General features: G+C 43.7%; 1 long non-coding RNA gene across 1 annotated transcript; it reads right to left on the reverse strand.

The window, feature by feature from the left end:
• Positions 1 to 9,314: 9,314 nt before the first annotated feature.
• LOC144459161 (uncharacterized) lies at positions 9,315 to 13,313 on the reverse strand. Its single transcript, XR_013488317.1, has 5 exons — positions 12,658 to 13,313; positions 12,125 to 12,178; positions 11,439 to 11,681; positions 11,078 to 11,339; positions 9,315 to 9,587 (listed from the first exon to the last, which is right to left on the reverse strand). It is a non-coding gene; the product is annotated as an uncharacterized LOC144459161 (long non-coding RNA).
• Between the last annotated feature and the right edge of the window lie 160 nt (positions 13,314 to 13,473).

Consider the following 13,473-nt stretch of genomic DNA (forward strand, 5'->3'; position numbering starts at 1 on the left):
AAAAGAATTACCATAGTGAATCAAAATTATATTTAACCTGAAAAAACGTTTCATATACTTATTTTTATTTTGAATACATTGTTGTATTTTTCAAAATTCAAGATCAACACATGAATTTTCAGTTTCAAATTTTATTTTTTCAAGTACAAAACATTTGACCCTAATGTAGCTCCATAGACGGCTCCATGTGATGGTGTTTCCTCTCTGGTTCTTCCGTGCTCAGCCTTATTTTTTTCTTCTTATTTATTTATTTATTAGTGGCGTTTGGATTCGGTTACGGCAGACGGACGGCAATCTGAAATGGAATGAAGCCCACAGACGGCAGACAGCAGCTGCAAAACAGTAGTGGAACGCGCCCCATCCACCCACAGCACAATGCTCTTAAAGCCCTACGCTATCTGCTGGCAAAATACATTTATTTTATTTTATGGCCTTGACATTAACCTGTCATATTGTTGAGTTATCAAGGACGCTTCCGTGTTTTTGTGTGTATACAGGAATGTTAAAGATATCATTGAGGAAAACGAGGTTGACGTGACGTTATGGAATCAGGGAATCCCTGTGTCCACAATGAAAAAGGATCCTAATTGACTTTACATTGGCATTGTTTCCATGGTACCGGCACGTAATTTTAGCTCATTACGTGCTGCCACCACGGAATGCGGTGTTAAGAGGTCGTGGTCATTTCACGTATTTCTGTGAGATCAGGTTGTTTCACCTTGTGAGTGAGTGAGTGTGTGTCATCGTGGCAAAGTGTGGTCCACGGCTGCCTTTTACACACAGAACACACGTAACCATTATGCCATGTCTTAGTGGGACTGTCCAGTGATTTCAGGCTTTTAAATTCCTGTATAGTAACTAATGCCGAAAACTAAGTAGTGAACCAACTGCATGTAGGTGCAGGGTGGCAACACGTCTCCCTGCTCCAGCTGCAGGTAGCGCGTACGGATCGATGTTATTTATTTCTTGGATCTTCTCCAAATACCTCAGTTTGAATCATGATAACACAGCAAAAAAGTCACACAAAGCACGGTAAATGAGATGGAGTTTAATTACACGGGGGTAGCCTAATTAATGGGAAACACAGGGACAAGTATAGGTTTTGAAAGATAAAAAGAAAGCGTCCTCTTGGCTTTTCACATGGTAATATTATTTTAAAAAATATGGGTTGCATACAGTAGTTGTAATTCGACCTAGTCATAAAATGCTACTAGGCTAAATAGTGGCTCCGTGGAGCCATGGACCAGCTGATAAGCCGTCTGTCCCAAATCTGCAGATATTACAGTATTTTGGTGATAATCACTGCTCCTCCCCGTGGACAAATGAAGAATTGCAACTGGTTTTCACACAGGTTTCTAGGGGCGTTACAATTCAGGGCTGCATTTCCTACGTCATCGCGGGGGATTAAATTAACTCCACGGAGCAGGTGGCAGGCTTGCACGAAGCCGTCACGGATCTGCCACGGACCTGCCGTGGACCTGCCGAGGTTCAGTCATGGAAACAGGGGAACTTTTGAGTGGCTCCTACTGTAAGGCCTCTGACTGGAAGTCTCTGCAGAGAGTGGTGAGGACAGCGGAGAAAATCATCGGGTCCCCGCTCCCCTCTATCCGGGACATTGGGCATAAGTGCTGCCTGACCAGAGCCCAACACATCTCCTCTGACCTCACCCACCCCCACCGTGGACTGTTCTCCATGCTGACCTCTGGCAGGAGGTTCTGCAGCATCCATAGCAGGACGTCCAGATTCAGAGACAGTTTCTTTCCCCTGGCTGTAAGACTATTGAACACTCACATACAATAAATAAACACTCATCTATGGACTGTAACAGATGCAGTGAGTACCAACAGAATCCCAATCCCTGAACCTGCAGTATTCAAAGGGGATCCATTGATGTACAGTGACTGGAGACTGTCATTTGAAACACTGATCGACCAGAAGAACATCCAGGAAAATCAGAAGATCTACTACCTCCGCAGGTATGTGGATGAAGACGCAAAGAAGGCAATCAATGGCTATTTCCTACTCTGCACAGCGTCCGATGGGAGCTCTTGGACAAGAGATATGGAAACCCATTCACTATCGCACAGTCATACAGAGACAAGCTCCACACGTGGCCCAAGCTGGGACCTAAGGACAGCCTCGAGCTCAGAAGTTTCGTCGATTTTCTCCGCAGTTGTGAGGCCGCTATGACTCACATAAAGGCTCTGGAAATCTTGAATGAACATTCATGAAGAACAGGAAGATTCTCTCCAAGCTACCGGACTGGTTAATGGCTAGGTGGAATTGGAAGTCTGTTGAAATGCAAGAATAGAACGGCCATTTCCCCACCTTCAGTCAGTTCGTCGCGTTCCTAATGAAAGAAGTAAAGATCGCCTGTCACCCCATCACGTCTCTGCAGTCAGTCAAGCAATGCAAAGTGGAGAACCCAAGAGGCAAAAAGAACAGGACTGTGGGAGCAAAGGTACTGGCTACAAGCTCAGATGAAAAAGAGGTCATGACATGTGTCTTCTGCAAGAAGAATGGACACACCTTACTCAAATGCAGAAAGTTCATGAAAGAGGAAGTTCAAGAGAGAACAACCTTCGTCAAAGAGAACAAGTTGTGTTTTGGTTGTCTCAAGCCTGGCCACCACTCAAAGAAATGCAGCAGTAGAAGTGAGTGTGACGTGTGCCACAAGCAGCACCCTACCTGCCTGCACTCGGATAGAGCCAAAGGTGACAAGAAACCAACACAAACCAAAGAAAAGCAAAGTCAAGGTCAAGAGGAACCTGAATCGACACCTCCTGAAGAACCCACCACAGCTGCTACAGCACATAGAGCAATCGTTGGTGAGGTTGGCGCAATTACCTCTGCAATACTGCTGGTCTGGCTCTCATCTACAATCTGCCCAGCAGAAGAAGTCCTCATGTATGCGCTGCTGGACTCTCAAAGCAACTCGACCTTTATTCTAAGTGAAGTTGCTGACACGTTGAAAGCCAACAAAGACCAAATCAAGCTCAAGCTCAATACGATGACTGCAACCTCAACAGTTAACTCCAAAAGAGTGAACAATCTACGAGTCCGTGGCTACTACTCAAAAAAGAAGATCTCCCTACCACCAGCCTATACAAGGGAGTTCATTCCAGCCAACAGCAGCTCACATACCTACGAACGAAAAAGCAAAAGCCTGGTCCCACCTGGAGCACCTTCAGGAAAAGATCGCACCTCTACGGAGATGCCATCGGAACGAGTCATCGTATGGAAGTGAGACAAGTGACACCAGATGTGGAGTCTTCTACCAGCTTCTGCACAGAAGTGCACTATGTAAGCCGACTCAAAGTGAAAGAAGTGACCGCTACAGAAATCGTCAAGGTCCTCGAGTCCGACTTCTCAGAAAGAGCCAAGGAAGATAATCCCATCTCCCAAGACGACCTGAAATTCCTCTCAAAACTGAAAGAGAACATCACACAAAGGGAGAATGGTCACTACAAGATGCCCCTGCCGTTCAAAAGGGAACAACCAGAGCTACCTAACAACAAGATCAGCATGATACATCGCCTGAACTGTCTTGAAAGAAGACTCAAGAAAGATGAAAACTACTACAAGGACTACCGTACCTTTATGGAAGATATCATCTCCCGTGGTGACGCAGAAAGAGTCCCTGAGGAAGAACTCGACAACAGCCCGGCTTGGTACATACCTCATCACGGAGTGTATCATCCGCAGAAGCCAGGAAAAATACGTGTCGTATTTGACTGTTCTGCCCGGTTCCAAGAAACATCCCTCAACGACCATCTGCTCACTGGTCCTGACCTGACAAACCCGCTGGTTGGTGTCCTGTGCCGCTTCCGAAAGGGCCCCGTTGCAGTCATGTGCGACGTCGAAAGAATGTTCCACCAGTTTCAAGTAAGAAAGGAGGATCAAGACTATCTACGCTTCTTATGGTGGGAGAATGGCCGCATGGATACAGCACCATCAGTCTACAGAATAAAAGTCCACCTGTTTGGGGCAGCCACGTCCCCTGGCTGTGCCAACTTCGGCCTCAAACATCTGGCAGCACAAGGAAAAGGTCAGTTCAGCGAAGACACCAGACGCTTCATCCAAAGAGATTTCTATGTGGACGATGGTCTGGCAAGTGTGGAAAACGAAGACAAAGCCATACAACTCATCAAAGAGTCAAGAGAACTTTGCAGCACTGGGAAGCTGACACTACATAAGTTTGTCTCACACAGCAAGAATGTCATGGCGAGCATCCCAGAAGAAGAATGTGCTGCAGTCAAAGAACAAGACATGGACTTCGGAGTACTACATGTGGAGAGAGCTCTTGGAGTAGAGTGGTGCATTACATCCGACACCTTCCAGTTCAGAGTCCAAGTAAAGCCCCATCCACTGACAAGACGAGGTGTGCTCTCAACCGTAGCCTCCATATATGACCCCCTGGGGTTCGGGGCGCCCTTCGTCCTCATTGGGAAGCAAGTTCTCCAGCAGATGTGCAGAGACAAAGTCGACCGGGATGAAGAACTATCAGAAGCCCTAAGACCTCAGTGGGAGTCATGGCTCAGAGACCTACCCAATCTGTCTGAGACACACGTCAAGAGATGCTACTTACCTCCAGATTTCGGCGACATCAAAGGCTACGAACTTCACCACTCCGCGGATGCAAGTGTCTCAGGATACAACGAATGTACCTACCTGCGATCCATCAACGAATCTGATGAAGTCCACTGCTGTCTCGTAATCAGAAAAGCAAGAGTTACTCCAACAAAAATTACAACAATACCAAGACTCGAACTCACTGCAGCAGTCGCTGCGGTTCGAACCAGCGACATGCTCCGGAATGAGCTCGAAATCCAAGATCTACAAGAGTTCTTCTGGACAGATTCCAAAGTTGTTCTTGGCTACATAAACAACGATGCTAGAAGATTTCAAGTCTTCGTCGCCAACCGCATCGAAAGAATCAAGTCAAGTACAAAGCCTGAACAGTGGTCCTACATTGCTTCTGAGGACAACCCCGCGGGTCACGCCTCTCGAGGTTTGACTGCAAACCAACTCAAGTCCTCAAACTGGTACACCGGTCCCAAGTTTCTTTGGCAAAGAGGTCCACTTCAGAGAGAATGCAAGGTGGGAGAAGTCAACGAAGATGATCCTGAACTTTGCAAGGCTCTCGTGTGCAACACTGAGACAAAGGAAGAGAGATCTCTATTAGATCACCTGAAGAAGTTCTCAGACTGGATAAGAGCTGTAAAGGCAGTAGCAAGATTACAGCGAATGGCCAAAGAACACAAAGGTCTGAAGCAACGCACCATTGAAAGTACAAGTATAGAAGAAAGGAAAGAAGCAGAGCTTGCCATCATTAAGCTAGCTCAAGAAGAAGCATTCCCAGTTGAGATCAAAAGACTCAAGCAAAAGCAGGAAGTTGCCAAGACCGAAGAAAGTAAGCTACAGAAGTTAAGCCCTTTCCTGGACGAAGACGGGATCCTCAGGGTGGGAGGACGTCTAAGTCAAGCTGCGTTACATCCGCACATAAAGCATCCGGCAATACTTCCACAGAAAAGCCACATATCATCCCTACTTATCAAGCACCACCACAAAAAGATCCAACACCAAGGGCGTGGAATGACAACAAACACACTCAGAGCTAATGGATGATGGATCCTGGGATGCAGCAGCGCTGTCTCATCGCATATCTACAAATGTGTCAAGTGCTGGATGTACAGACGACGCACCGAAGAACAAAGAATGGGTGACCTACCTCAAGATCGTATGGAAGCAACTCCACCTTTCACCTACACTGGAATGGATTGCTTCGGCCCAATCTGCGTTAAAGAAGGAAGAAAAGATCTCAAAAGATATGGACTCATACTTACCTGTCTATGTTCAAGATCCATTCACATAGAAGTGATTGACGATATGACAACCGACGCATTGATCAATGCACTCATCGATCATTCATTGCCATCAGAGGAAACGTTCGCCAACTCAGATGTGACCAAGGAACCAATTTCATTGGCGCAAGAAGAGAGTTTGCTGAACTCATGAAAGGAATGGATGAAGAGAGACTGAAGGCTCTAGGATGTGAGTTTCTCATGAATCCTCCAGCAGCAAGTCACATGGGCGGCATATGGGAGAGGCAGATAAGAACGATAAGGAGCATCCTGACTGCCATTCTGGACCAGTCTGCACAAAGGCTCGACAGCACCTCTCTCCGGACTCACCTGTACGAAGTCATGTCCATCATCAACAGCCGGCCGCTCACCGCTGAGCGTGTGAACGACCCATCCGGACCTGAACCGTTAACCCCGAACCACATTCTAACTATGAACTTAACAATAATTCTGCCCCCACCTGGACAATTCATTAAGCAAGATCTCTACCTACAAAAGAGGTGGCACCGAGTCCAGTATTTGGCCAACGAGTTTTGGACCAGATGGAGGAAAGAATATCTTCTCAACCTGCAACAGAGACAGAAATGGTGTAAAACCAGAAGGAACTCTAAAGTCAATGACATCGTCCTTCTCCAAGACGAACAGACACCACGCAACGAATGGAAACTAGCAAGAGTCACTGAAGTCTACCCAGGGCAAGATGGTAGGGTCAGAAAGCTGAAGCTGCTAGTTTGCCACACCACATATGATAGCAAAGGGGAAAGCTACAACCAGTACAGTGTATCTAGAAAGACCTATACACAAGTTACTTTGATAGAAGCAGACTAGAACACTACAGTGAGTCTATTTAGTACTTACCTACGAAGCACTTACCTTTAACCCCTGAAATAGGAAGTTTTATTTTGTTTTACATTTGAAATACATATTACTTACCTGGTACCTGTGAGTTTACCTGAAAAACCTAACCTGTAAACATACCTTTCCGTTGAATCTAACTTACCTTTTGAGAGATATCTTGTGATGATATACCTGCAATGAGAAATTCCATACTGTTTAGGTTTGTGTAATTTGGTGGGAGTGTAAATGTATCCATGATGGTGCATACAGTTCATTGATATAGTTCATTAATGCATAACTGATTCCATGATTGGTTCATATAAACAGTTAATTCATAGTTATTTACATTTACATATTTACATGTTTACATTTCATATAATTGGAGACATAATTGTATTTTCATTGTAGTTTTGAGTGACACATGATTTGATTAATTTGATTATTCCTATGTACATGGTCTACAAGCCTGGTCTCATGTTGTTTGGAGACGTACTTTCACTTTCTTTTCCTGTTACGTACTTCCGCTTTCTTCTTTCCTGACATGAAGAGATGATTGATGGACTGTCAGATGACCTTGCGGTTATTTGGCTATTTACAAAGTTTATAAGTTAGTTGTCAGACAAGACAAGAGACAACAAACGACATTAAGGACAATCACCTCCCGTTTCATGGACAATTCCCTCTTTTATGGCATGCAGCCAAAGAGGTACTTTTTGTTTCTTATTATTTGGTCAAACTGTATTGCAAGCTACATGTGTGTAGCCTACGTTTTGTCTGGTCTAATTTACTTTATTTTATTATATCTAATTGTGTCAATTGTGTTATTTGTGTACAGTTTTCACGGTGTGATGGAGATTGGATGGCTTCATTAAACCAGTTCCTAGAAAACTACTTGTGTTCGTCGTGCCTGTGGGGGGATTCATAACCATTTTGTAAACCAGTATCAAGTTACAAATCAGTGTTTCTTTTACGCTGTTTGGCACATTACAGACAGGCCGCTCACCCAGCACCTGCTATGAGTACTCATCAACTGGCCAAAACGGTTTTGGTCTCTGGCTTATTTCATCATTCATGACAACTGTATGGGGGGTGATTTTTTTTTATAACGATCTTGTTTAATTGTTATTAAGGCTTAAAGTTCTGCATAATTAAGGGCGTGGCCAGTTTGACTGACAGGCTGTCAGCTTGGCCTCACTGCCGGCCACTCAACTTGACCTCCGTACCGTGTTTTGAGGTGTGGGAGCGGCCTGGCCGGAGCCTGTCGGAGATTTTATTTTTCGTTTTGTACACATACCGGACAAATAGTAAGGCTTACTGTACAGATAATTGTACTAACTGACCATCCAAGACACCAGTGCTCCAGTTTATCGGTAAGTGACATTCTGTTGTTATTTTACTTATATGTTGGCGCTAATAAGCAGGTATCATTGTTTGTCTGGCTTGTTAGCTTAGCTCGTCTTGCTATCCATCTGCTAACCTGCAAGACCCGAAGTCCAAACTTAATACAGAAGTGTTAGCGATATACTTGCCATAGGGGCAACATAACATGAAAGTAACATTAATTCTAGGCTTGAATAGCAACGGTTATGTAACGTTAAAAAGTTGGAGACTGTGTGTGGTTACATTAAGTTGTATGTGTAAAAAATATTAATGTCACATTTCAGCATGGTTCCAGAAACAACTTCATTCTGGCTAGATGATGCGTCTTTGGTTAAGCTAAGTTAACATCAAACATCAAATTTGACAGTCCATAAACCCAGACTGTTATTTTTATTAATATTATTGCTAAAATGGTAGGCTCTTGGATAAAACGTTGACATAAAATGTTTGCAGCTTGTCAGCTGCATTCATTGCTTTTACATCATGTTTAAAAACTGGAATTTAGTTAGGAATCAACTATAGCACAGTCACCACCTACACTGGTAAAGGCATTTCCTAATTTGACATCAAAAAAGGTCTTCATTAGGAAACAGCTGGAAATGGCCAACCAGAAGTGCACCTAGGAGCAAAATGGGACTCCTATAATAGATGTGTACTGAGTATGCATTAGGCAAACAAACTCTGTTGTGTGTAGTGAAGATTTGATAATTAGATTTTAATTTCAAAGCAGTTGGGCTCAGTAATTCATAACATCTGTCATTTTTTTCATTTGATGAAGACCTACAAGATGTCAATGATGTACAGCTTATATACATTAGTTTAATTAATAATTAATTAACTGAAAAAGTGTTTAATGCCTTTTTTAACAGTACTGAGTGCATTTTTCAGTGCCTACAGAACACTCTTGTCTGGTTTATCTTAGATTGACCACATGCTTTGTAATAAATCCAAAAGGACACACCAGAAAGCACAAACTGTTAATATTTGTTGTTTATCCTTCATTGTCAAATGTTCAAGAATGGCAACATTTGTTCTATCATTCATGTTGTTGATTAAAGCTAATATAGAAATAGCCCAGTAATTAATTACAAATTCTAGCAAAGCAATCAATGTGTTTCTGCATGATTACAATACTATGCATGTTGGCTGTTGTTCAAATTTAGACCAGACATGCACCATAAAAACCATTAACAAACTTAGGACATACATCTACAGAAACACTTAAAGGAATCATAGTGTTCATGTGTTTCCTTTAATGACAGCAGTCAACATAACAACTGAACAATTATTTGAACTGTACATTGAACTAAACATTGGAACATTTCTTTTTATGACAATTATCCACAAAGTGTGCAGCTTTTGTCACTGCAGTGTATCTTTCTGGGCCTCTGGAAGAACATTTCCAGAGCCTCTTGATAAGGGAAGTCAGAAACTTCTGGCCGATTTATCAAGATCCGCATGCAGGTTCCAAGATCCTTGCAGCCAAATAAGGATGTTTGTCTTGACCTGCAAATACATTAACTGTTAGGCTTTAAAAGTGATAGCTGATAGCTTAAATCAGCAAATCACAGCAAATATTTATTTATTTTTTTTTTTACTTGTCTGCATTGGTCTTCATAGCTTAGCGCCACTAAAGGGTGTAAGCTTCTTGTGAAGATTGATGCACTGTTAATCTTGCAGTCAAGTATTTTATACCCATAATGCGTGGTTGTGACCGTCACCCACCCTCCCTGGAGACTAGCCTAACAGCCTTTATTAGAAAAACCTCCTAATATGAGTCAGAGAGGGCCGTGATACACCAAAGTGTGTCAGGGGGAAAGTAAGGAAACAAGCAAGGGGGACGGGGCAGGTGCTTAAGTCCTGAGTTATATAGTGATAGTGCATGCGGAGAAGAAGGAGGAAAAACAAACAAATAAACAAACAAACGAAAAAAAAAAACGGGAGAAACAGGCAGTGTAGCTGATGTATTGTGGCCTTGAGGTGGTTGTGCTCCATGCAGATTATCGAAAATAAACATATACATGTCTACTATACTGTACTGAAAAACAAAAACAAAAGAGAAGTCTATACTGAACACCAAAAATGTGAGAGTCTTGGTGGAGGGGGAAAGCCCAATTGCAGAGAAGAGTTGCCAGCGCGGTGTGGTAGGTTTGAGAAGCAAGTGGGCCCCTTTGGAGTGATCCCCTCGGTTCTTTGCGATGCGTCACGGAGCTGAAGTATCGAACATGCATGTGTGTATTTGAACCCTCCCAATGTGTTTATGAAAACCATCACCAGGGTCCAGGGCCAGCCCTGCGGGGGAAGGGGGGCGGTATGGCACCCCAAGACCGCAGGAGCGCCCAGACCCCAAGACCAGGGAGCCGCAGAGGCCGCAGGACACCACGCAGGCCCAAGGACCCAGGGCGGCGAAGGCCGGCACCCCCAGAGAGCCAGAGACACACCCCAGACAGGCGGGACAGGAGGGCCCGCCCACCCACCGCCCGACGCGGACATCCCCCCCCCACCCCCGACCACCCGCCCGCACAGCACACTGCTGTCCTGTAGCCCGTGCAGCCATAAGGCACCTGGAACCTGTTCCCATCTGTCCCCCAAGATGTAGGTGTATGTGGTGCTTTAAAATTGGAGAACAGATAAGGATGGGCCGGGGGGCAGCATGGAGGGCTACCGGACACCACTGTCCCATAGCCTGCCCCATTATGAAGCCCCCCAATCCATCCGTGGTCTGCACCTCGAAGAGTGAGTGTATGTGGTGCATTAAAACTGTGCAATGTGTGGTGAGTGAACTAAATGTGGTTTAGGAGGCCAGGCCAGTGTAGGCCCGGCCCGAGGGCTGGAGGGATGGATGGGAGGGGCTAGGAGGTGGCGCCAACCAGACCCCGGCGCCGCGAGGCCCCCAGCGCCCATGGACAGCGGGCCAGGCGGGCACAATAAGCACACTGACTGCAAAATAAACATGAAGATAAAACATAGCAGCTGAGCTGAGTTATTTAAGTTACCTGTTCTTCAATTGCCATGACATGTCATGGCATCCCCCTTTTGGAAGAGCTTAGAGAGGTGTGCCAGTTGAGGGAGCACATCAGCTTGCAGGTGAAGGGTGGCAATGAGGCGATAGGTGGCAAGTAATTAATAAAGTCCCTTAGCAGTAGGACATTTGCGGGTCTCTACTTCCTCTACCAAGGCACCCAGTACAGCAGTTATGTTTCTTAGGAGGCTTTTTAAAGCTTCATGTTGGGAGAGCCATCATGTGTCCTTTACTTGCTAGTCAATGAATGAAAAAACAGCTGGTTTCAAAAAATGAATAGAAATGCAAGTCAAGTATTGACCTATGTCAGTTTATTTTAGGCATAACTTATTTACCTTCACTTTCAGCTCACACACACCGAGAACCTCTGCAGCAGCTTTCAGAGAAGCAGAGCGGTTTGCACTGTTTCTGAAGTACAGGTGCAGCTGTTCCAAGTGGTCTCTGGATCTAGCCATGTAAGGCACCTCTTCAGATGCATCCTTACAGGCTAGAGCTAGCCTATGTGCAGCACAGTTGACACTTAAAAGCCATGGCCATTCTTCTGATTGATAGCTGTTTTGCAACTCCTTTTTGTCCTCCTATTGAATACAATTGTTTATTGATTTAACAAGAAACAAAATATTCATAACAGTTTAATTATCTACAAAAAAGGTATGACACCTGTCATTACAGCAGCACCTGTCAGTCAGGCAAATTAGATCCATGAATTGGCAGCAGACCTTCCCCTCGTTGTCCAAGTTTCTAATAATGTCCATATGATACATTTTATACATTTCAATTATCTGTATATTTACATTTTATTTACATTTATTGGCTATCCATCCGATGCCCCTGTAATATAATAGTAGGGGAAACACTGATATTGTAGGCTACTGAGAAAAATAACCAAAGAAACAACATGTATTAGATGAGCTCCACATGGTTATCTGAAAATACACTATTCCCTCAGTTTAGATGTAAAAAAAAAAGTCTGTTGTATCATTTTACACTAAACAGTAACAGAAAAGTAACTATTACTCACTTCTGTGGATTTGTGTGGGTGAATATGAAATGATGCAGCACTCAGTATTGTTACCTTTTATGAAAGAGAAAGAAAGAATCATTCCAACAGATGTCTGTTAACTGTCATCAACACTGAAATGAACAGGACTTGCATGCAAAAGAAAATAGCCTACAAACACTGACCTTATCCAAAGAACATTAATATTAACACACACAGTCACTAAAGGTTTAACTGTAACGTTACTCTGATAGCTGGGAGAATACTACACATCAATCAGTAACAGTTTTGTGTAGCGTGACGTTAACTAAGTTCGTCTACTACTTTAGAGCTATTAGCACATCAAGACGCCTAACGTGTTTACCACCACATTATTGCAGTTATGCTAACCACACACCACACACTTTAACACTAACTTACACACGGTAACGTTAACTTCACCTAATGCTACAATAATGTTACAAGGTTAAAGTTACTCTTCTTATATGTAGTATTTGCCAAATGTAGACATGTATGCAATTAGCTGACGTTACTAAGATTACTTTAACACTTACCTCTAAGGTTTACCTCGAATTGTGGAAGCTGACTTTGTTAGCGACAACTGAGCACGGCAAGCTGGGTGCAGCGTTCAGTCAGGTTGCCGGGGTAGGTGGCCATGTGTAGTGTTCTCTGGCTCCCCCTTCCTCCTCCACAGCTCCGCTCTCTTTTCCAAAAATGTGCATGTCTGGTATCCAAGGTAGCAATGGCCAAATTGCTGAACTCGAGGCTTCAGAACGGCAGTCCACAAACCAATGGCTACTTCCATTATTTTTACAGCCTATGTGGCCAATGTGAAAAAGCTAAAATGCAATTAACCCTACCTAGACCCGCTACATATGTAGATAAAAATGGCTCATTCTAAGGTAACAAATACACAACAGTTCTTATTTTCAGGTGATTAGAAACTAAAGAAAACATAGTTATCATATTATATTTGATATCTGCCAATATATCCCCCCAAATCTTACACACTGAACCTTTAACCTTCCCAAAGCTACTGAGCTTTACAAGCAGAAGTGAAACACTTTTAAACATCAGTCAGAAAAGCAGATCCGGTTGTTCCAAAAAATTTACCAAGAATTCTCAGTGCTGCATGATATCAGCTAGCATGGAACATGGTGCGTGCTAAAGAGAAAAAGGTTAAAGGCTAAAAAAAAAGGTCCTCAGTAATGCTGTCCTTTCTCCACGACTCATGACTTTTATGAAAGGTTTTAGACTTGGCATTAGTTCATTGTGCAGTACTCCTGCACACATTGGATTTATATTCAAGACACAACAAGTTCAAGGGTGGTCCAATGATTGTATTTTGTGGTTGAGGATTGTGCAATATG

Source organism: Epinephelus lanceolatus, chromosome 2, assembly GCF_041903045.1.
Source record: "Epinephelus lanceolatus isolate andai-2023 chromosome 2, ASM4190304v1, whole genome shotgun sequence".
NCBI classification, from domain to species: domain Eukaryota; kingdom Metazoa; phylum Chordata; class Actinopteri; order Perciformes; family Serranidae; genus Epinephelus; species Epinephelus lanceolatus.